Source organism: Lacerta agilis, chromosome 11 (genome assembly GCF_009819535.1).
Source record: "Lacerta agilis isolate rLacAgi1 chromosome 11, rLacAgi1.pri, whole genome shotgun sequence".
NCBI classification, from domain to species: domain Eukaryota; kingdom Metazoa; phylum Chordata; class Lepidosauria; order Squamata; family Lacertidae; genus Lacerta; species Lacerta agilis.
Window position 1 is genome coordinate 51,946,148 of NC_046322.1, and position 21,110 is coordinate 51,967,257.

The window sequence follows — 21,110 nt, forward strand, 5'->3', positions numbered from 1 at the left end:
CCCATCCCTCTTGCCACCCCTGCCAAAGCCACAATTATCGGGGTCGCTTGGCTGTGGCTTCTGCGAGATTCCAATGAGATCTCGGGAGACCCCTGTGAGATCACATGGAGGCCTTCATCTGTGAGATTCCACAAGGGTCTTTGAAGATCTCCCCGGAAGCCACCGCAACCACTTCGGTGGGTGAGGTGTGGCTATGGAGGAGATCCTTGGATTCTGCTGTCTGAGACACCTACTTCAGGGAGAAATGTAAAGTACTACACTTGGGCCAAAAAATAAATAAAAATGAAAGGCACAAATACAGGATGGGTGACACCTGGCTTGAGAGCAGTACATGTGAAAAGGATCTAGGAGTCTTGGTAGACCATAAACTTGACATGAGTCAACATGTGATGCAGCAGCTAAAAAAGCCAATGTAATTCTGGGCTGCATCAATAGGAGTATAGCATCTAGATCAAGGGAAGTAATAGTACCACTGTATTCTGCTCTGGTCAGACCTCACCTGGAATACTGTGTCCAGTTCTGGACACCACAGTTCAAGAAGGATACTGACAAGCTGGAACATGTCCAGAGGAGGGCAACCAAAATGGTCAAAGGCCTGGAAACGATGCCTTATGAGGAACGGCTTAGGGAGCTGGGTATGTTTAGCTTGGAGAAGAGAAGATTAAGGGGTGATATGATAGCCGTGTTCAAATATATAAAAGGATGTCATATAGAGGAGGGAGAAAGGTTGTTTTCTGCTGCTCCAGAGAAGCGGACGCAGAGCAATGGATTCAAACTACAAGAAAGAAGATTCCACCTAAACATTAGGAAGAACTTTCTGACAGTAAGAGCTATTCAACAGTGGAATTTGCTGCCAAGGAGTGTGGTGGAGTCTCCTTCTTCTCTTCGGAGGTCTTTAAGCGGAGGCTTGACAGCCATCTGCCAGGAATGCTTTGATGGTGTTTCCTGCTTGACAGGGGGTTGGACTGGATGGCCCTTGTGGTCTCTTCCAACTCTATGATTCTATGATTCTATTCTATGATTCAGTCTGTCTCATGGAAGTGCTGGCCCTGATCTGTTATATCCCCAGACCAGGAATCGTCATATGCTAGCTTCTGTAAAAATGGTGGAGCATAGCATGGAAAGGAAGTTACAGAATGAAATTCTGCTTCACTTCTAAGTAGAGCTGAACCCGAAATGGATCCTGCCATTTTCATGTCAGTTCAGTTCTGCTTGTGGTGTTTAGATTTGTGGCAGAAATGAAAAATTTGCCTGAGAGGAAAACTGTCAGGATGGAGGAATTTGAAGGGAAATAGTTCAGTTCCATCCATGCCTATGTTCTCTCTCCCAGACACCATCTTATATTTTTGCTAATGTCTATGACACAGTGCATTCTCCTCCAATTAATGATTTGGCAAAGCAGCCTTGGAACCTAATTCACAGCCCAGTCAACAATTGATAAAAAAATTGGCAAATGGAAATGATGTGGGTATGGATATGAGGGGGGATACAAGATTTGTTTGATGGATGTTGTGCAACTCCTGGAGGAAAGTGCTAACATATGATAACTCTGTGGTAAGCTTTCAGGTTGGTTTGCTCCGTAACTGCATGATTTGTTCCATAACTAGGTTGGCAGCATTGGCATAACCTCTGGATTTGGATTATGATTTGTTAATTTTCCTCATGCAGTGTCATAATGCAACTTTCCACAACATAAATCTGTCACTCTTTCATTGCTGATTATTTCGGTCTTCGCTCACCGGTCTGTGGATTGATTTATGGGCGAATCGTCCAAGCCCATTCATATATGTTTTGTTGCCTTTTATCTCACGTAGCTGGCAATGGCTTGTGCTTTTGTCAATTGCTTGTTATTGTTCCAAAAGAAGGTAAATCATGATCTGCTCATTTCTCGCTGCAATGACAGAAACATCCTTGGGAAAGGATCCAAGATTTTCATTTTCTTGGTTCAAGCATCCCTGTTAATTCTTCTCGAGCTCTCAGCGGCTTTCGATACCATCGGCCATGGTATCCTTCTGAAGCGACTGTCTGAACTAGGGGTGGGTGGCTTAGATGGTTGTTCCCTGAGGGTGTTGCTTGGGGAATGCTTTTCAGCCCTGTGTAACCTTCAATGCGGGGTTCTGCAGGGCTCAATCTATCTCCTACATTGTTTAACATCTGCAGGAAACTGCTGGGTGGGGTTATCCGGAGGTTTGGAGTACATTGTCAGCAGTATGCCGATGACACTCCGCTCGATTTCTCCTTTACACCTGCAGGTGAGGCAGTGGAAGTGCTAGACCAGTGTCTTGCTTCAGTAATGGACTGGATGAGAGCCAACCAACTGAAACTCAATCAAGATAAGACCAAGGCACTGTTAGTGGGTGGTTCCCTAGACCGGATGGGTGAGAGATTGCCTGCTCCTGGTGGGGCCCTTCTTCGTGTGCCTCCTCCTTGAAAGGTCTGGAGGGTGGCAACATGAGAACGGATCTTCTCTGCAGTGACTCCGCGTTTGTGGAATGCTCTCTCCAGAGAATTATACACCTTTAGGCAAAAATGTTCCTTTTTAACCAGACCTTTGGTTTATTTGATTGCCATCCTATGGCCTTTTTAAATGTGTGTGTGTGGTGTTATTGAGTTGCTGTTTTTATTTTGATTATGTATCTTGTGGTTTTCATATTTTGATTTTATTCTGTGAACTGCCCTGAGACCTCTGAGTATAGGGCGCTATATGAATTCAATAAAGAAGGTGGAGGAGGAGGAGAAGATGAAGTTCTAGCTCTGGCAATGTATGACCTTGTTGATCCTGCCCACATTTTCAAATTACCCACAGAATAATTTTAATTTCCAGTGCTCTTTTGGTATTTCTGTTCCTCATCCTGAATACATTGTCCTTAACAACAAGGATGCAAAAGAGATTTGGATGTGAGGAAAGAAAAGGCATTTCGGTGCTGCAGTGCCTCAGTGCACAAGCAAGAAATGTAAAAAATAAATGGCATTTTGCAGGAAGGGATTCGAAGACGTACAGTAGAGCAGGTCTAAGAATGGGAAAGCAGGAGGAGGCATGGGAAGAAAAGTGCAGGGGTGCCTTCCAGCCTCTATCTTAAAGATGAAGGAAATATGTATGTCAATAAATTAATTATGTGGTCAAAAATGGAATATATGGTCCATTAACTTTGTCGTAATAAAGCAGTCTCATAGAATCCAGGAAAACCCCGGAGAGATTCGTGGGTTGCAGGCATAGCCGTGCTGAGATTCATGAATATGAAACACAGCGCCAACTGCTTCAGGACAGATCTGTCAGTGGCTACCAGCCAAACATGAAAGCACCATATCCAGAGGCCATGCGGAATGAAAACAACATGGGCTGCCCACCTTGATTTTGCCCTGCTCTTGATCATAATGAAATTATGAATGGGAATAATGAATAATGAAGACAGGATACTGGGTCAAGATGGAGCTTTATTTTGACTCATCAAGGCAGGTCCTCATGTTTTCAGTTGCCTATCCATGGAAATTAAGGATTATTGTATAACTTTTATCAGTACTGAAACCTTTTAATATCAATATATTGTGTTTGATGGCAAGCTAATGTCCCATCAGTTCCCCGGGAGCCAACTCTGACCCTGTTCAGAAATTACCATTAGACATATTACATTACATGTGGTTGGTATGTAACTCTTTGGATCGTTACACACACCATTTCCCCTCTTTAATGAGGACAAATCTCCCCATCACGATTGATATTCTGGATTATAATCCTGTGAAATCATCTCCTGTCTCTTCTGGAAAAGGTGCAGTATATCTCTGAATGAGCTTCTGACTGGTAACGCAAATCCCTCTCTGAGACATAATCGAATAACAAATCATTTACAAAAGATAACATCACAAAATTAACATTTCACATTCTAATGAGCCATCGCCAAGTGATGGATTATAGTCCTCACCAGATGTTCAAACACAAGCAATACCCCGTACAACATCTCATCTCATCTCATGGTTAAAATATTAAATAAAAGTGAAGAGCAAGCTGGGCCAGGGATAAATCTCAGGTGGGTCTTTCTGAGGGTACACGGAGCACTGTAATGTCCTTTTTGATATGTGTGCTTGGAATAAGCGGTGCCTTACAAGCCCATGTGAATCTGAAGTGTAAGACGTGACTGGGTCAGAGATTGCGGGAAGGTTGCAGACTCTTCTTATTTCATGCCACGATGCTCAGTCATCCCTATAATACATGGTTGACTTCACATTTGGAGCTTCCCTGTCATTCATCAAACCTGCTCAAGTGGTGCTCACTTGCAGTTTATAATGGAAGCAGAGTCCCTTGAGTGAATTACGGCTCTGTGTTTGCTCGGAGGCTGTATATTATCACGCGGAGCTGATGTGGAAGTACTTTTTACATGAGAGGGGGAAAGTCACTCACATTTTTACTCTGGGTGATCTTGTGCTTTCCCCCTTTAAAGTGGGCTCTAGAGTGAGAAAAAGAATTTGGATGTATTCCATACCATCATGCGTCAATTTATTTAATTTATTTATTTTTAAGAAATATACATTACGAAATGGGGGCACGCTTTTCCTTCTTCTCCAGTGGGGCCTGTCCACCAGTGGAACAAGTTTTCTTTTCCCCTGCACTTCCTACAGGTGCCTCAGATGTGTTCCAAAGAAGAAGAAGAAGAAGAAGAAGAATAAGAAGAAGAATTTGGATTTGATATCCCGCTTTTCACTACCCGAAGGAGTCTCAAAGCGGCAGCACAGTAACTTGCCTTCCCTACTTCTTCACTTTGCAATTAGGGCCAGGGAAACAGTGAGCAGTTCCAGGCACTGGGGTACTACAACTTCTTATACCTCACTTATGCTGAGAGACCTACACAATATTGTTTTCGTCTTGGGAAAGCTCACTGACAGCTCCAAATCCTGTTTACCTGATACTAGTTATTCTGAACAAAAGTCTGAAGGGAAGGGAACAACTGTTACTAGCAAAGCAGTTGTGAAATTTGTACATGTGCAATGAGTAAGGAGTGCAATGATTTACATTTCTGAGGTTTGACAAAAGAAGAAGATGATGATGAGTTTGGATTTGATATCCTGCTTTATCACTACCCGAAGGAGTCTCAAAGCGGCTCACATTCTCCTTTCTCTTCCTCCCCCACAACAAACACTCTGTGAGGTGAGTGGGGCTGAGAGACTTCAGAGAAGCGTGACTAGCCCAAGGTCACCCAGCAGCTGCATGTGGAGGAGCGGGGACATGAACCCGGTTCACCAGATTACGAGTCCACTGCTCTTAACCACTACATCACACTGGCTCTCAGTGTGAGGGGGTCCCTCCAAAGCAGATTTGGAGGGGGGCTTCAGGACAGAGAGGACCAAGTGGAAGTCCACTCACACAGCAGCTATCAGGCGTAGAGAATCGTCTCCTCCCCGGTAGCATCAGAGGCGAGAAGAAGAAGCAGTTCATAGTTTATAGTCTTTTTATTCAGTCATCTGGTTACGAGACAAAGAATCCATGTCTCCACACAAAAAGAGACATTGGTTACTTTATTTATTTTCCATTTAATAATATACATTCACATCATTATTATCCACTTTACCTCCCTGGCTCTTTAGAGCCTATCAACTTCCTTCCCTCCCGCCTCATGGCTTTCAAAATTAACCTTTGTATCATTGCATTTTGTAAGTTTTCCAATTCCAATTACACTCATTACAAAATAGCTCAAAATTTAAATAAATATAGAAAGGTAGAAAACTCATTACAAGTCGTCTGGTAACCCTGCTAGTGATGTTAATTGCTTACAATAATCTTTCAAATATTGTATAAATTTACTCCAGTCCTTTTGGAATACTTGTTTCAGATTTTTCCTGTCAGCTTCGCCAATTCTGCAAAGTCCATCGTCCTCATCTGCCACTCTTCTTTCATTGGTACTTCTTGTTGTTTCTGAGACACTGGCTACTCTGAGCCTCTCCTCTTCCATCCACAACATCCTGAAAGTGTATGGGAAGTCCCAGGAGTCTTACTCCTTCGCATCCATGGGGGGATAAGTAAGGAAGAGACAGAGTTGGGGACCGGAAGAGATCACTTGTCTGTAAAGCAGAAACAGTGGTGGTCAAGAGCATAGGTACCGGCTCCCTGGGGCCCTGGGTGCCCGAGCACCTGCAAAATTGCCCATGAAGGGACTGGGCATCCACAAATTTTGGCACCAGGGCCATGTACACTGCATGGCATCCACAGCCCCAGGCACCCACAGTCGCAAGGCCAAGCTGCCACTCCTGGCCAAGAGAGAGGGGGTTGGCATGGGGAGGAGAGAACATGGGGTGCCATAAAAATGGAAAACGGAGAGGGTTACATTACCATGAAATTGCTACCCACCATTATTATTCCACAACAATTCCCCCCTCATCCAACTGTTCACATCAACACCTTCATGAGTATTACGTTCATTTTGGTTCGCATGCACTGAATTTTTCATAGGAATGGTTTAAGGACTCTAAGCAGTGCGAAGCTGGTTTGAGAAACAAGGCATCAAACGTCAGTAAACATAAGCATTTTTGATATCGTTGCGTGTCGAGGTCCCCAAACCACCCCTCAAATAAATTCAAACCACAGACATAATTTTGGTTTTGGTTTTTGGCATAATTTTGGCCACAACTTTATTGACTTACAAGAGACGTGAGTGGTTGCTTAGGCATTGGTTCAGACTATCTGTCCCTAAGGACAGAACTGACATTTGTCAGTAAGGGGAAAGCCTTCTGGGTAGAGAAAGTGAGTGGGAATCACCTCTCCCCTCTTCCCACAGGCTCCCAGGGGCTCTTGCTTGGCCCTGGCCCCCGACCGGGGGATGAGGACAAAAGCATATCGAGCCCCTGGGTTCCTTTAACAGAAATCCCCACACCATGATGAACTTGGAGGGGCAAACTAGGTCAGCAATCCCATCCACCAACCAGGAAAATAAGAACCAATGCCTAACCGCCAACCTTACAAGTTGTGACTATTTGCCACGCAGTATGCAAAAACCAGATGGCACCAGCCATTCAGCCAAATGGAAAAATTCCTACTAGTCCCCTGCCTCAAAAGCAGACGACCCCATCACAGGCATAGCAAGGTCAACACAGAGGCCTAAAATTAGGGAGGGAAGGGCGGGTGATCCTTTTATAACAAGCTGGGTTGTCCATCACAAAATGGCAACATATAAATCCCCCCCAACAACACCCAGGGTCCAATCATACAGTGGCCATCCAAACTAACCTGCCCAGCAACTAAGGGGTAGTTTCGCAGGCCCCCACCGCAACACGTGCTCTCCATGATGGAGAACACGCTTTGCATGAACATAGCTTAAAAACCCAGCAAAAACCCAGAAACACAGGGAGTGCACAGAAAATGGGAGCGTGAAAATTGTGCTTCTACCTGCTGGATCCGACCCCAGCCACTACTGGCTTGCAGCCGTTGACCTGAAGAAAATGGGACCCTGAAAGAAAAAAGATTCTCCACCCTTGCTTTAGAATAACCTGTCTTCACAATGTAAAATGTAATTAGAATATCTTAATGATACACCACCAGTATGTGGGTGCCTAATGATCAATTCAGTCACAGATAGTTACATTTTCTTCATTAAAATTAAAGGGAAAACCAATCAAATTAGAAGCACCCTCATAAAAGTGGCAATCAAGGCATTGTCCTTAGAATCCTTCAGCAAACTTTCTCTTCTTTCTGTTTCCCCTAGACAACAGCAATAAACATATTCACGGAGTCTAATCAGAATTCATCATTAGGTTTCAACTCGGAAAGCCAAAAATCAATAAACTTATTGCTGTGTTTTGCCAGAAACATATCGCAAAGGGTAGAAAGCCTTTAATATCTCAGAGGTAGTTATGCAGCTCTTTTTTATAGGTTGTGAAATGTGAATTAGATCTATAAACATTTATGCTATTTTCACAAGTGGCTCTCAAATTGGTTTTTGCATTTCCCGCATCTGTAAATCGAATGAAAAAACACGCTACAATGACTAGAAGAATGTGTGTTCCATTTAAACATGGCTTCCTTCTGTTTTGTAGGCCACATCAGTAACATTCACAAGGTGATGCTGATATGGGGGAAATATGTTTAGTTGCAGCTGCGGCAGATGAAGGTGTCTGGTTGTGCTGCTGCAGATGCACTACAGCGTTTCTTCTCTCTGTGCTCCTCCCAGCAGTAATTTTTTCCTCTGGTCAGTGCTATGGATACACAACCTGGCAGCCTTCATGTCAAATTTGCACACATTTGCAGCATGTTCAACACGCAAGCCTGGTAGACCTTCATCTTCATATTTATTATTCATGAGCATCACATTCTCCTACACCCTTTTGGCATGGGATGTGGGCGGCGCTGTGGTCTAAACCACTGAGCCTCTTGGGCTTGCCAATCGGAAGGTCGGAAGAAGAAGAAGAAAAAGAGTTTGGATTTGATATCCCACTTTTCACTACCCGAAGGAGTCTCAAAGCAGCTAACATTCTCCTTTCCCTTCCTCCCCCACAACAAACACTCTGTGAGGTGAGTGGGGCTGAGAGACTTCAGAGAAGTGTGACTAGCCCAAGGTCACCCAGCAGCTGCATGTGGAGGAGCGGAGACGCGAACCCGGTTCCCCAAATAACGAGTCTACCGCTCTTAACCCGTTGTGGGGGTTCGGAGTTTCGAACCCCCACAATGGAGTGTTGCTCTGTCCCAGCCCCTGGCAACCTAGCAGTTCAAAAGCATGCCCGTGCAAGTAGATAAATAGGTACCACTGCGGCAGGAAGGTAAACAGCGTTTCCATGCGGTCTGGTTTCCGTCACGGTGTCAAATTGTGCCAGAAGCTACTGTTAGGTCCATCATGAGACGCCCTCCAGCTTCTAATCACCGATACCAGCAGCCTTCAAGCAAGCAAAATTGCCTTATTATCGCTGGCTTAACATCCCACTGCCAGAGGATTGCCTCCTTCCATTCACCAGTTTGCCTCCTCCAAGTGGAAGAAACCTGGGCAGTGCTGAATGTCACATCCATTGCCAGGTGTGTCCCTCTGGAAACAGAAAAGGGCTTTCCCCTTGGCCTGCCTTTATATCCACTCAGTTGCCAAGTGCTTTTGTGACATCACAAGAAACCCACAGCCAATGGCAACAGCTGGGGAGGCATCATCTTCATTGCTTTGAGCCTCACAATGGCAGGTGGAGCTATCAGTGATTGTGTGCTTGTTTATTTGGGACGTGGGTGGTGCTGTGATCTAAACCAGTGAGCCTCTTGGGCTTCCCAATAAGAAGGTGGTGTGAATCCCCATGGTGGGGTGAACTCCCATTGTTCTGTCCCAGCTCTTGCCAACCTAGCAGTTCAAAAGCACGCCAGTGCAAGTAGATAAATAGGACCACTGCAATGGGAAGGTAAATGGCGTTTCTGTGCGCTCTGGTTTCTGTCACGGTGTTCCGTTGTGCCAGAAGCGGTTTAGTCATGCTGGCCACATGACCCGGAAAGCTGTCTGTGGACAAACACCGGCTCCCTCGGCCTGAAAGCGAGATGAGCACCATCTGCTTCCTTAGCCAGGCAAAAACACTCAAGGAGGGTGCAAAATGTTGAGTGGTTACAGTTTAAGGTTCATTACTCTTCCACAGAAATGTGTATCTCTTTAAAAGAAAGAAGGAAATGAAATGACCTAGTTTTGCCGCTGTGGGGCAGTACAGCAGGTGATGTTAAGTTTGTATTGATTTAAGGCGTATCAGCAATCGGATACAGTATATAAGGAGGTCTGTGTACCTCTCTCAGTACCCTGGGTGGTGGGTGACTGGATGGGTCATGTTTCTGTAACGTTCTTGTAGTTAATGTAACTTCTGTTATTTTTCTTTAATTAAAACAACTCCTAATTCTACTTTGCTGTCTCCTCAGAATGCCTTTTGTTGCGCAGTTACTCAGTTTAAATATGCCAACAGAGGTGGGGAGCCTCCTGATGGCCATATAGAGAGGCCTGGGTGACCCCCGGGACTGAGATTTCCCACCTGTTGTTTAAGTTCATAGACCCCAACACCACCCAGGCACCTCCCAGTTTGGTCTGGTTTGGTTCCCCCCGTGAGAATGAGTCTTCCTTTTAAAGGTCTAAAGCTGCAATTCTGTATCACCTAATTTAGAAAGAAGTCCCCTTGAACTCGACGAGGCTCACCTTTTATTAGACATTGGATGGGATTATGTTGCAAAAGAGTTAAACTTTCAAAACTGGAGATGAGTAACAGCCACATTATGAAACCCAGCAAGTTCCTCATTGAATCCTCTACCTAATTTTCCCATTTCATCCAGAATCCACACCTGTCAAAGCCAATCATCGCAAAGCTGGCAGGCTGCAAGAAGCTATGCTGGTTCCTAACAATCACCTATCAGCTGCCTAGAAGTGGATGGTCGATTAATTTTCATGGACTGGTGTTGTGACAGGAGCATATAAATTTCTCTTATAATTGCTCTTGGATTAAGTGGGAAGGGAAGTCCGTTCCATTTATTAAATAAATATGTTGCCTTTCCCCCCAACGAGGCACAATAATTGAACAAGACTGTAACAAATCCTCAAATTTCCTCTTCAAACCACAGTTCCTCCTAACACAGTGGTAATACACCACAATAATAGTTTTTTCCCTTTTTTCTTTTACACACGACCAATTAATTACATACGTTAGCATGGCTAATTTGAGTGCTAACCCACAGATTATTTGTCCGACTGGATATACAAACATGTATAACTTTCCTCAAGTGAATTCGGGTTGGTCTTGAGAGCTGCCACCAGTCAGTGTAGATGATAATGAACTAGGCTAATCAACGGAGCTGCTACCAGTTGGTGTTGGTAATACGTAAGAATTGCTGCCACTCAGTGTAGACGATACTGAAGTGGGTTAACCAGTGGAGCTGCTGCCAGTCGGTGTTGCCAACAAACAACTAAACTGAAGGGAAAACTGCTGTGAGTCCGGCGGATAATAGTGAGCTGGGTTTATGTGCTGAGCTGCTGCCAGTCAGTGTAGACTTTATAAAGCTAGCATCCCGATTGTACCATCTGGTGGCAAGGTTTTGACATTGCTGTATGGAGAGCCAGTGTGGTGTAGTGGTTAAGAGCGGTAGACTCGTAATCTGGGGGACCGGGTTCGCGTCTCCGCTCCTCCACATGCAGCTGCTGGGTGACCTTGGGCTAGTCACATTTCTCTGAAGTCTCTCAGCCCCACTCACCTCACAGAGTGTTTGTTGTGGGGGAGGAAGGGAAAGGAGAATGTTAGCCGCTTTGAGACTCCTTCGGGTAGTGAAAAGCGGGATATCAAATCCAAACTCTTCTTCTTCTTCTTCTTCTTCTTCTTCTTCTTCTTCTTCTTCTTCTTCTTCTTCTTCTCTTCTCTTGGAGCTAGTAGGGCCCTCTAAGGCTAGAGTTCAGCGGACATAAGGAGCCCAGTGCGTGTGTGTTTTCTTACTTCACCATTTGTAAAGTACTTCTATTGGGTGAGTTATTTATAAAAACACAGACCTCTGAACGTCAGTTTTAGAAAGAGAAATTGGAGTGGGTTGTCACGTGACTTTTGGCTTTGCAGGAGCCTTCAAGGTTGCTATTGGGCCATTTGGTTCCCCCTTGTGTTGTTACTCAGCAAAAAAAATAAATCATTTTGGAAAGGTGATCTAAGACAAGGGCAAAGCCAAAAGTAAGTTACAGGTACACCCAGTTCTGACAAGTATGTGTTTGAAATCATTTTTGATTTTGTAAAACACACACACACACACACACACACACACACACACACACTTTGCGTCAGTCATGTCCTGAATTTCAGTTTTATTTTGAGATAACCTATTTTCCTAGCCAGGTGATAAGAAGGTGAAATACCTGCAAATCCAATTACCTTGAAAGACGACCTACTTCTGAACAATAGAGTCACCTGCTAATTAACTCCCCCCCCCAAAAAAAAAACCCATTGCTCATCACATATACTATTAATAAATTTGCAAGGAAACTGTGTCTCCACTTTTGACTGCAGTATCAATGGCCGTATATTCCCTTGCCTTTCAATTTCATCCAGCCATGTTGGATCAAACGAAGGTTTTGTGAAATATGTCTGCCGCTCAGAATCTGAAAGTACAAAATCAGAAGACATTCTTAAAAGCTAGGGCCTTGCTTGTCGGAATACGTTTCACGGATCCGCCATGGATTCATAATTAATTGGTTATTTTATGGGTTTTTCAAGGTCTACTTTTGGTATAATTGCGCGCAAAAGTGAAAGTGAAAGCATGAATGAATAGTGTGGTTCACTTATGAGATTAATCCGCCTTTATTTTGTAGATCCGGTCATGTTCAAAGTTGTTAATGAGCGTTAAACTTGCTTCCCGCCCTTTTGGAGGGCAGCAACAGTGATTTTATTGGTTAACGTACTATTGATGATGTCACGTTTGTTCCCTAATAAAAGGCAGAGGCACCCCGCTTAGGCAGGAGGAGTAGCACGAGACCGCACGTTCTTCTTATGTTCTTTTAGTTGGGTTTTAGTTGAAGTCAAGTTTAGTTTAAGGGGCTAGGAGCGGGCTGGACGGGTTGGATGGGTTTTTCTTTAGTTAGAGTTAGATCGCGGAAGATCATTCGGTTTTAGTTTTAGTTAGGTTCTTTTAGGTTAGCCTAGGGATAGGCCCGCGGAAGATATTTCGGTTTTAGTTTATTTAGTTAGCCTCGCGGAAGATTGGGCGCGCAGGGTCTTTAAGCTTAGGAGAACTTAGCTTAGGGGACGAGCCTACGCGGGTTCTGCCGAAGCCACTAAAGATACAACCGGTGTCTGTCTTCCTTTGGGGTTAAAGGGGGGAGTAAAATAAAATTTTTATTTCTTTAACCTGGTCCGTCTATTCAGAGTCAGGGTATATATTTTATTTCACGAGGCAACTTTTCTCTAAAGAAGGCAACTAGGAACTCACATACCATCAGAGTCTTCAATTGGCTTACTCATCATCCTTCAGACTGTGAGGCTTGGCCGGCGACCGTGCTCAAAAGCACGCGGAACGCTGGCCGCTTTCCCCGCAACTGGTACCTCGTGCATAACCAGTCCAAGGCCGTGCACGAGGAGCTCCAGCACCCATACCCCGACAAGTGGTGCCCCGTGTGAGGCAAAGCGTAGTCAAAAATCGCTTCCACGAAGACTCCGGTTAAAGGCAACATATCGGAAGTGGCTCGGAAACAGACATTGAGAGGTGAGGTATAACGGCCCGGTTTATCCAGGATTTCGCTGCAGTAGCGCGAATCCACCGCTTGCCCAAAGTAGTGTAAATAGAAGTCGCGCGCGTATATTTTGCCCCAAGGGGTCCCCGGGTAGAGCGGCAAGGAGTTTAGTGTAAGCCTACGGGCAGAGTAAGGTCTTCCCTAAAGCCTACGGGTGGGAAGGGTTCTGGCAAAAGCCTACGGGTGCCAGGGTCTGGCAAAAGCCTACGGGTGCCAGGGTTTTCGGTCAAAGCCTACGGGTAGGGCCGGTGTCTCCCGAAAAAGCCTACGGGTGGGAGGGAAAGGTTTTCTGGCTAAAGCCTACGGGTGCCAGGTTTTTCGGTCAAAGCCTACGGGTAGGGCCGGTAGCCCCTAGTAGAAGCCCACGGGTGGGGGCGGAGGTTTTCTGGCTAAAGCCTACGGGTGCCAGGTTTTTCGGTTAAAGCCTACGGGTAGAACCGGTGTCCCCTAGTAGAAGCCTACGGGTGGGGGAGGAAAAGTTTTGGAAAAGTGTTTAAAAAATGGGCTCCTCACTCTCAACTGCTCAAGTAAAATTTTGTGAAGATTTATTGTACCTTTTGAAAAGAAATGGTCACCCTGTCTCTGAATCAGAAGTAGAGCTTTTAGTTAAAACCATTGGGGAAATTTGTCCCTGGGTCCCTAAGGAGGGAACGAAAGATTTAGCCTCATGGGAAAGGATCGGGTTAGAATTTATGGCCAACCCGAAAATCGGAATTCCTGTACAATTAGTATGGAGCAAAGTAAGAAACTGCTTTCAACAAATCGCTCCAAGAAATGTTTTGCTTAATGGAACAGTGAATTTAGGAAATACTGCTTTTAATAGTGCCCCTGTGCTGCCGCTTGCGGTTGTGCCATTTTCGGCCCCCTCGCAGCAGCCAGTTCAGGCCCCGTTGTCGTACACGCACTCGCCCTTGTCCAATTTGTCATTGCCAGATTCATTGCCGCCTGTGCCGGTGCAGCAGACGCCGTCGGCCTTTCAAGCCCCGCCGCGGACTGCCCCACCGCCAGTCGCTCAGCAGTCATCGCAGGCCTTTTACCAGCCAGCGATTTCAAGTCAGCAGCAGCCGCGGACCTCGCTCCAAGCAACGGTCCCGCTTCCTTCATCGCAAGCCGCGCTTTTGCCAGCGATCCAGCAGCAGCAGCAGCAAGCAGCCTTTTTGCCAGCAAACCCTGCTGCCCTGCAGGCCGCGCTCAAGCCAGCAGCTCCAGTTTTGCAGCGAGCTGATTTCCAATCAACAGCAATCCAAGCTTCAATGCAAGCAGCACAACAGCAATTTACCAACCCTTCAGCACCTCCAATGCCAATGCAGATTCCAAGACAAGAGCAAAGCCAAACAATGATGATCCAGATGCCAGGACTTGCAGTACAGAGCCAACAACCTTATGCTCCAACTTCAAGTCAGCCATCTTGTCTTCATCCAACTTCAAGTCAGCCATCTTGTCTTCATCCAACTTCAAGTCAGCCATCTTGTCTTCATAGTCAGCCATCTTCAAGGCATCCAGATGTCAAAGACTCTTTAGCACCATCTAGTGGCTCATCATTTGGAAAGCATCAAGAAGATTTAAACTCACTGATGCCACCTACAGACCCTACAGCAATGCAGCCCATCTGCAGAACCCAAGCTTTGGAAGCAGCTTTGGGACAAATAGACTTTAGTGCTGATCCAATGCACATCTTTCCAGTGATTCGTGCTAATGGAGGACAACCTGCAAGATATCAAGCCATTCCTTTTGAAACACTACGTGAACTGCGAAAAGCCATACGCGAAAATGGACTTCAAGCTCCTTATACTAGAAGTTTACTTGAAGGACTGTCCACTAGTAGACTTCTGCCATCTGATTGGAAGTTGATTCTTCGCACCTTCCTGTCGCCTACAGATGCTCTTCTGTGCCTGCAAGAGTGGAAAGAAGTAGCAGCCAGACGTGCAACGCCACTTGCCACAGAAGATATGCTCACAGGATCAGGACATTACTCCAATCTCAATCAACAGCTAGCCATACCTGATGCTGCACTTGTCACCATAGCAGACATTGTAGTCAAAGCTTGGCGCAGACTACCCAATCGCACAGATGCTAGCTCAGTATCAGGATTCGCTGCAGTTAGGCAAGGTCCAAAAGAACCTTATGGGGACTTCGTGGATCGCCTGATTGTTGCAGTGGAACGCCAGATAGAAGATCGTCATGCCAGAAACATGCTGACAAAACAACTTGCCTTTGAAAATGCCAATGATGACTGCAAGAATGCCCTAACAGCAGTTGCAGCTCGTCCAGATGCCACATTGACTGAGATGCTACGCGTCTGCCAGAATGTCGGTACCCACTCCTACAAAGCACAGCTCTTGGCAGCTGCGGTACAGATGCCACGTCAAGACAGCTCTACGCCAGTCAAGAAGTGCTATGGGTGTGGAGGCGATGGGCATTTCCGGTCGCAGTGCACAACAACGCCAAGGCCTTCTGCCAAGCCGCCAGAGAGATGTCCCATCTGTCAGAAAGGATTTCATTGGGCGAATGATTGTCGCTTGAATCCACAAAACACATCACCTACCTCATCTCCAGTTCAGGGAAACGGTTCTGCGGGCCGCGCCCCGGCCCCGGTAAAACAATAGGGTGCAAGTTCAAGAACATCATGAAGGTCAACCATCCCAGAAAGGTGAACAACGCTACTCCTTATCCAGGTCATCAGGAAAAAAGAGTGATCCAGAGAGATATCTACTCTTCAGATGTCCAGAGAAAAGATGTGACCTCATCAAGCATTCAGGTTCCAGAGGTTTCATCATCTGCCTTACCTATTCAAAGGGTTCCAGTAGAGAACACAGCATTCAGTTCACCTTCTGCTGACCGCCCTTCAGTTCCTGCTGATGTTGATCCTGCTTCACAGCAAGCAATCACAGTCAAGCCTCTGATCGCAGAATTGCCTTCAACGTTGAGAAGACATCCTACTGAGATCAATCTCGCAACTCCTGAGCTTTATTCATCTTCAAATCAAGATCAATCTGTCATTGAAGGACATTTGCCCTTGATGAAACAGCAGTGTTCAAGTTGCAACCCAGCTGATGATCACTTTCCATGTGGCCAAAGAATGCAAGTGAGTGAGCCAGCTCCCTCTTGTGGAAGCTTAAACATCACTCCAGTTAACAATGTCCACACCTTTGTGTCACCTCCAGCTTTTAAGCTCAGCCCGCCACAACCAAACAACTATCAGGAACAACAACTTCTACTGCCTCGTGTCAAAGAAGAAGTTCCATCCTGCCAGTTTGATGCACAACTGACTGAATGCCAACAGGTTCAACAGCATCAGCAACTTTTACCAACAGAGGAACCTCAAGTTTGCCAACTCAACGCCAAGCAGCTTCAGAGTTGCCAACTTCAGCAGTGCAAAAAACCCGAAGCCAAAAAGATATCTTCAAACACTGCCAACGAAGAACAAGAAGAATCTTCTGTCCCAGGTATACCACTCTTCTTAACAGAGGACTGTTACTTCTCAAATCCATGGTTTGCTCAGCAATTGCCAACATCCATCCGTGGTCCATTCCCAGACACCTCAATTTGCCTTATCCTGCCTAGGATGGATCGCCTCCCTGCCACAGTCACACTGACTGCAGGCCTAGTTCGAATCACAGATTCATCGCAGTTGCTGATTCCAGGATTTTCAACTGTTCCTTGTGTCCTAACGAAAGGTTTGGAAATTGCCAGACTCTATTTGCTTACTTCTACGCCTACAGCTCCTGTAGACTCTTTGCCTCCTCAGGCAGCAATGGCGCTAATCAAGATTACAGAAGAACGCCCTCATCTCGTCTTAGAAATGGGTGGACGAAAGATCAAGGGTCTTCTTGATACAGGCGCAGATGTTACAGTGATCGCCAGAAAAGATTGGCCTGACCAGTGGGCAACGACTGTCACCCAGGAAGTCTTCGGAGTCGGAGGTTTCGAACCCGCCCACCAGAGTGTGCATCCGATTACCTTCCAGTCAGACTCAGGCTCCATGGTGCAGCTCCGTCCACTTGTTATGGATGTGCCTATCACCCTTTGGGGTAGAGACTTATTGTCTAAAGCAAGAACTGTTGTCCATACGCATTTTTGATGTGGGCCTTTGCATCAGCGCCAGTACATGCTCTTCCACTCACATGGAAGGAAGGACCCCCTGTATGGGTCGACCAATGGGCGCTGACGTCAGAAAAGCTCGCTGCAGCAGAGGCCCTAATCAAAGAGCTGCTACACCAGAATCACATGCAACTTTTTACTCTCCATCAGTACCTCATGGATAAAGCTCCACAGTCATTGACTTTAGAGTGTTCCCTTGATAGTCTTCAAACTGTCCCTTGCAGAAAACCTATTGCAAAGTTCTCCTGGAGAATTTCACTGCTTGGTAAGGTGAATTCTCCTGTCTACAAGTTCTGTTCAGCAGCATCTTCAAGCACTCTCACGCCGTTGAAACTTTCCTTTGTCTCAGTGATCCAATCGTCAACCATGGGACGCTCCTTGCTATGTTCCGTGCTGTCTTTTGCATGGGCATTCTGTTGGCTGGTTTTGAATGGTACTCACCGTGCCTACAGATTGCTGCCATCACTTCTTGCAGCATACCTGTTTCCAACCAAAACCGCAAACCCTTTTCACCTGCTTTCTGTTGCTCTCTACCTGGTTGCAAATATGCTCCGCATCTCCCCAGGTATTCTTCTGGAGTATCTTTTCCTGCATCAACCAAGAACTCTACTACAGGCTCTTCAGGCAGTTCCTCCTTGTGCTCAGAAGTACTGTCTTCCGCAAGGAACTCTTCACCTGAAGATCAAGTCATGTAACCCTGCGTGGTACTTGCCAGCCTGCATCTTCAACGACAACCCCTTGTTGCTTAATCTTCTCAGCGGAGGACTGTCCCTACTTCTGCGAAAAGAACCCCTATTCCCCACACCTGTTTGTGTGCTCAACTCCATTCTTCATTCAAGAAACACGCTGGACAAACTTTGCGTGAAATTCGATACTCCCTTTTCATCACAAGCCGTGATGTCTAACTCTGGTTGTTAGCTATTCGCTAACTTCTCAACTTCCTGTCAAATGCAGCAATTCTTCAAAAGTGCTCAACTAACAGCACCAGTTGAGTTCTGGGCAGTTTGCCTTACCCTCCTACTGCCTAGGCCTTTTGTTTGCCTCTGGGTGGCCTCTGGTTCCTGGCTGCCTAGATTTGTTCCAGTTATTCCCATACCTGCACTCACTAGCAGATCACCTTGATTTGCTTGCTTAATCTCCTTTCTTCTACAGGTATCGTTGTTTCTTCAGAACTCGATGTTTCAGTACTTTCCTGAGCTCCATGAACTTTTCCTGAGTTCCAGGACTATTTCTTCTACATGGTCATGTGTAGTCGGAGAAGAAGACGACCGGCAACTCATTCATCGTCTTCATCCTCCTCTCCAACACCATTTTGCAGTTCTAAACCTGTCTTGTACTTTATATTGTACTTGTAAAAATTGCATATTTGCCTTTGTATGCTTCTTGAAATATCCGCCTCGCATATTACATGTGTTTTCCATATAGCTTGATAATTAATGATATGGATGTTTATATATGCAAAGCTTTTCTGCAATGGTTTCCATTTAGAGCGTCACAACTTTGATGATATGGAAATGTTTATGTAAGGTCAAAACATCGTCTTTGTGCAGTTCTAGTCATAGACATATTTATACATATATGTTTTATTTCAATAATCCTAAATCTCCACGTTGTGCTTGCAAAAGTTGTAGTTCAAAATGTGGTAACACTTATATGCTTTATTTGAAATGATTTCCTTTGGTCAAAGAATTGGTCATTCTCGGATTTGTTCAAGATATATGTGTCAAGTCTGGTGGCGTCCTACCCTTTTGGTACCCCTATTTATTTTAAAGATTCCCCCTCTATATGCTACCTTTTGGCAGTAAACCAGGTTCCCAGCTTTTCCCTTCACTCTGTTTCCTGCTGTTGATGGGAGACCTTTATGTAGTTGGTTTAATTCCCATCTCGTTTCGCTGGAAACCCTTGCGTAGAAATCCTCATCCTGGCTGGGACACCTTTATGTAGGTAGCTTATATCCCCTCTTGTGGCGCAAACCACTTGTACATAGGTGCCTTAAATCCCCTCTCTGGAATCGGACCCTAGTTCCCCGTTACCTGTGGTCGCTGTGGTAAGTCCAGAATCTGCCTTCCTGAAAGTTCTTTCGATTCTGTAGCCTCAGTGCCACACACCTTTTATGTTACCTTATCCATTTTCCTTAGTTTCCAAATAAAAAATTAAAAAAAATGGGGGAGGGGTCTGGGTAGGCCATGTAGCCCCAGCTCTAGTTATACTTTAATTTTGGGTCCCGGATCGGGACCTCTCTTATGTTTGGGCAGTCGTTATCCGTTATTCTTAATTTTGGACCTGTATCAGGTCCTCTCTTGTGTTTGGGGAGTAATTTGTTGTTTTACGCTACACGCGAAAGTATACATGTTTATGAGGTGATTTGTTGTGTTACACTACACATTGAAGTATATATTTATGCCTAAAAGGTTTACAGTGTATCGGATCGATCACTTTTTATGTTCGGCTAGTGGTTTGTTATTTTCATGACTTTATTGCTACATTATTGTACAAGTATTTCCTCCGATGAAGGGGATGAATATTGATGGTGTTGCTAGTGTTTATATCACAGTTTTGATGTGGACACTGTTGGCACTGTTGATGCTCTGCCCTTTCATGTCGAGTTCTATATCTAAACAAATGGTAATGTTTGTGTCAGATAAATGCTTATGATATTTCTAACCTTCCTTTTTATATAACTAAATCAAAAATAATTTAATTTAAAACAAAAAAAGAAAGATGATATGTCGGAATACGTTTCACGGATCCGCCATGGATTCATAATTAATTGGTTATTTTATGGGTTTTTCAAGGTCTACTTTTGGTATAATTGCGCGCAAAAGTGAAAGTGAAAGCATGAATGAATAGTGTGGTTCACTTATGAGATTAATCCGCCTTTATTTTGTAGATCCGGTCATGTTCAAAGTTGTTAATGAGCGTTAAACTTGCTTCCCGCCCTTTTGGAGGGCAGCAACAGTGATTTTATTGGTTAACGTACTATTGATGATGTCACGTTTGTTCCCTAATAAAAGGCAGAGGCACCCCGCTTAGGCAGGAGGAGTAGCACGAGACCGCACGTTCTTCTTATGTTCTTTTAGTTGGGTTTTAGTTGAAGTCAAGTTTAGTTTAAGGGGCTAGGAGCGGGCTGGACGGGTTGGATGGGTTTTTCTTTAGTTAGAGTTAGATCGCGGAAGATCATTCGGTTTTAGTTTTAGTTAGGTTCTTTTAGGTTAGCCTAGGGATAGGCCCGCGGAAGATATTTCGGTTTTAGTTTATTTAGTTAGCCTCGCGGAAGATTGGGCGCGCAGGGTCTTTAAGCTTAGGAGAACTTAGCTTAGGGGACGAGCCTACGCGGGTTCTGCCGAAGCCACTAAAGATACAACCGGTGTCTGTCTTCCTTTGGGGTTAAAGGGGGGAGTAAAATAAATTTTTTATTTCTTTAACCTGGTCCGTCTATTCAGAGTCAGGGTATATATTTTATTTCACGAGGCAACTTTTCTCTAAAGAAGGCAACTAGGAACTCACATACCATCAGAGTCTTCAATTGGCTTACTCATCATCCTTCAGACTGTGAGGCTTGGCCGGCGACCGTGCTCAAAAGCACGCGGAACGCTGGCCGCTTTCCCCGCAACTGGTACCTCGTGCATAACCAGTCCAAGGCCGTGCACGAGGAGCTCCAGCACCCATACCCCGACACTTGCTTGTGACTGAGTAGACACCACCAGGAAGTGGCTGCCAGTCTCCAGAAAATATTGCAATGCTAATTGTTCTACTGTAAAGTATGTCTTGTAACGTTCCACATGGCGTTCTGATTTTATAGCTGGACAGAATGAGTTCGCTAAG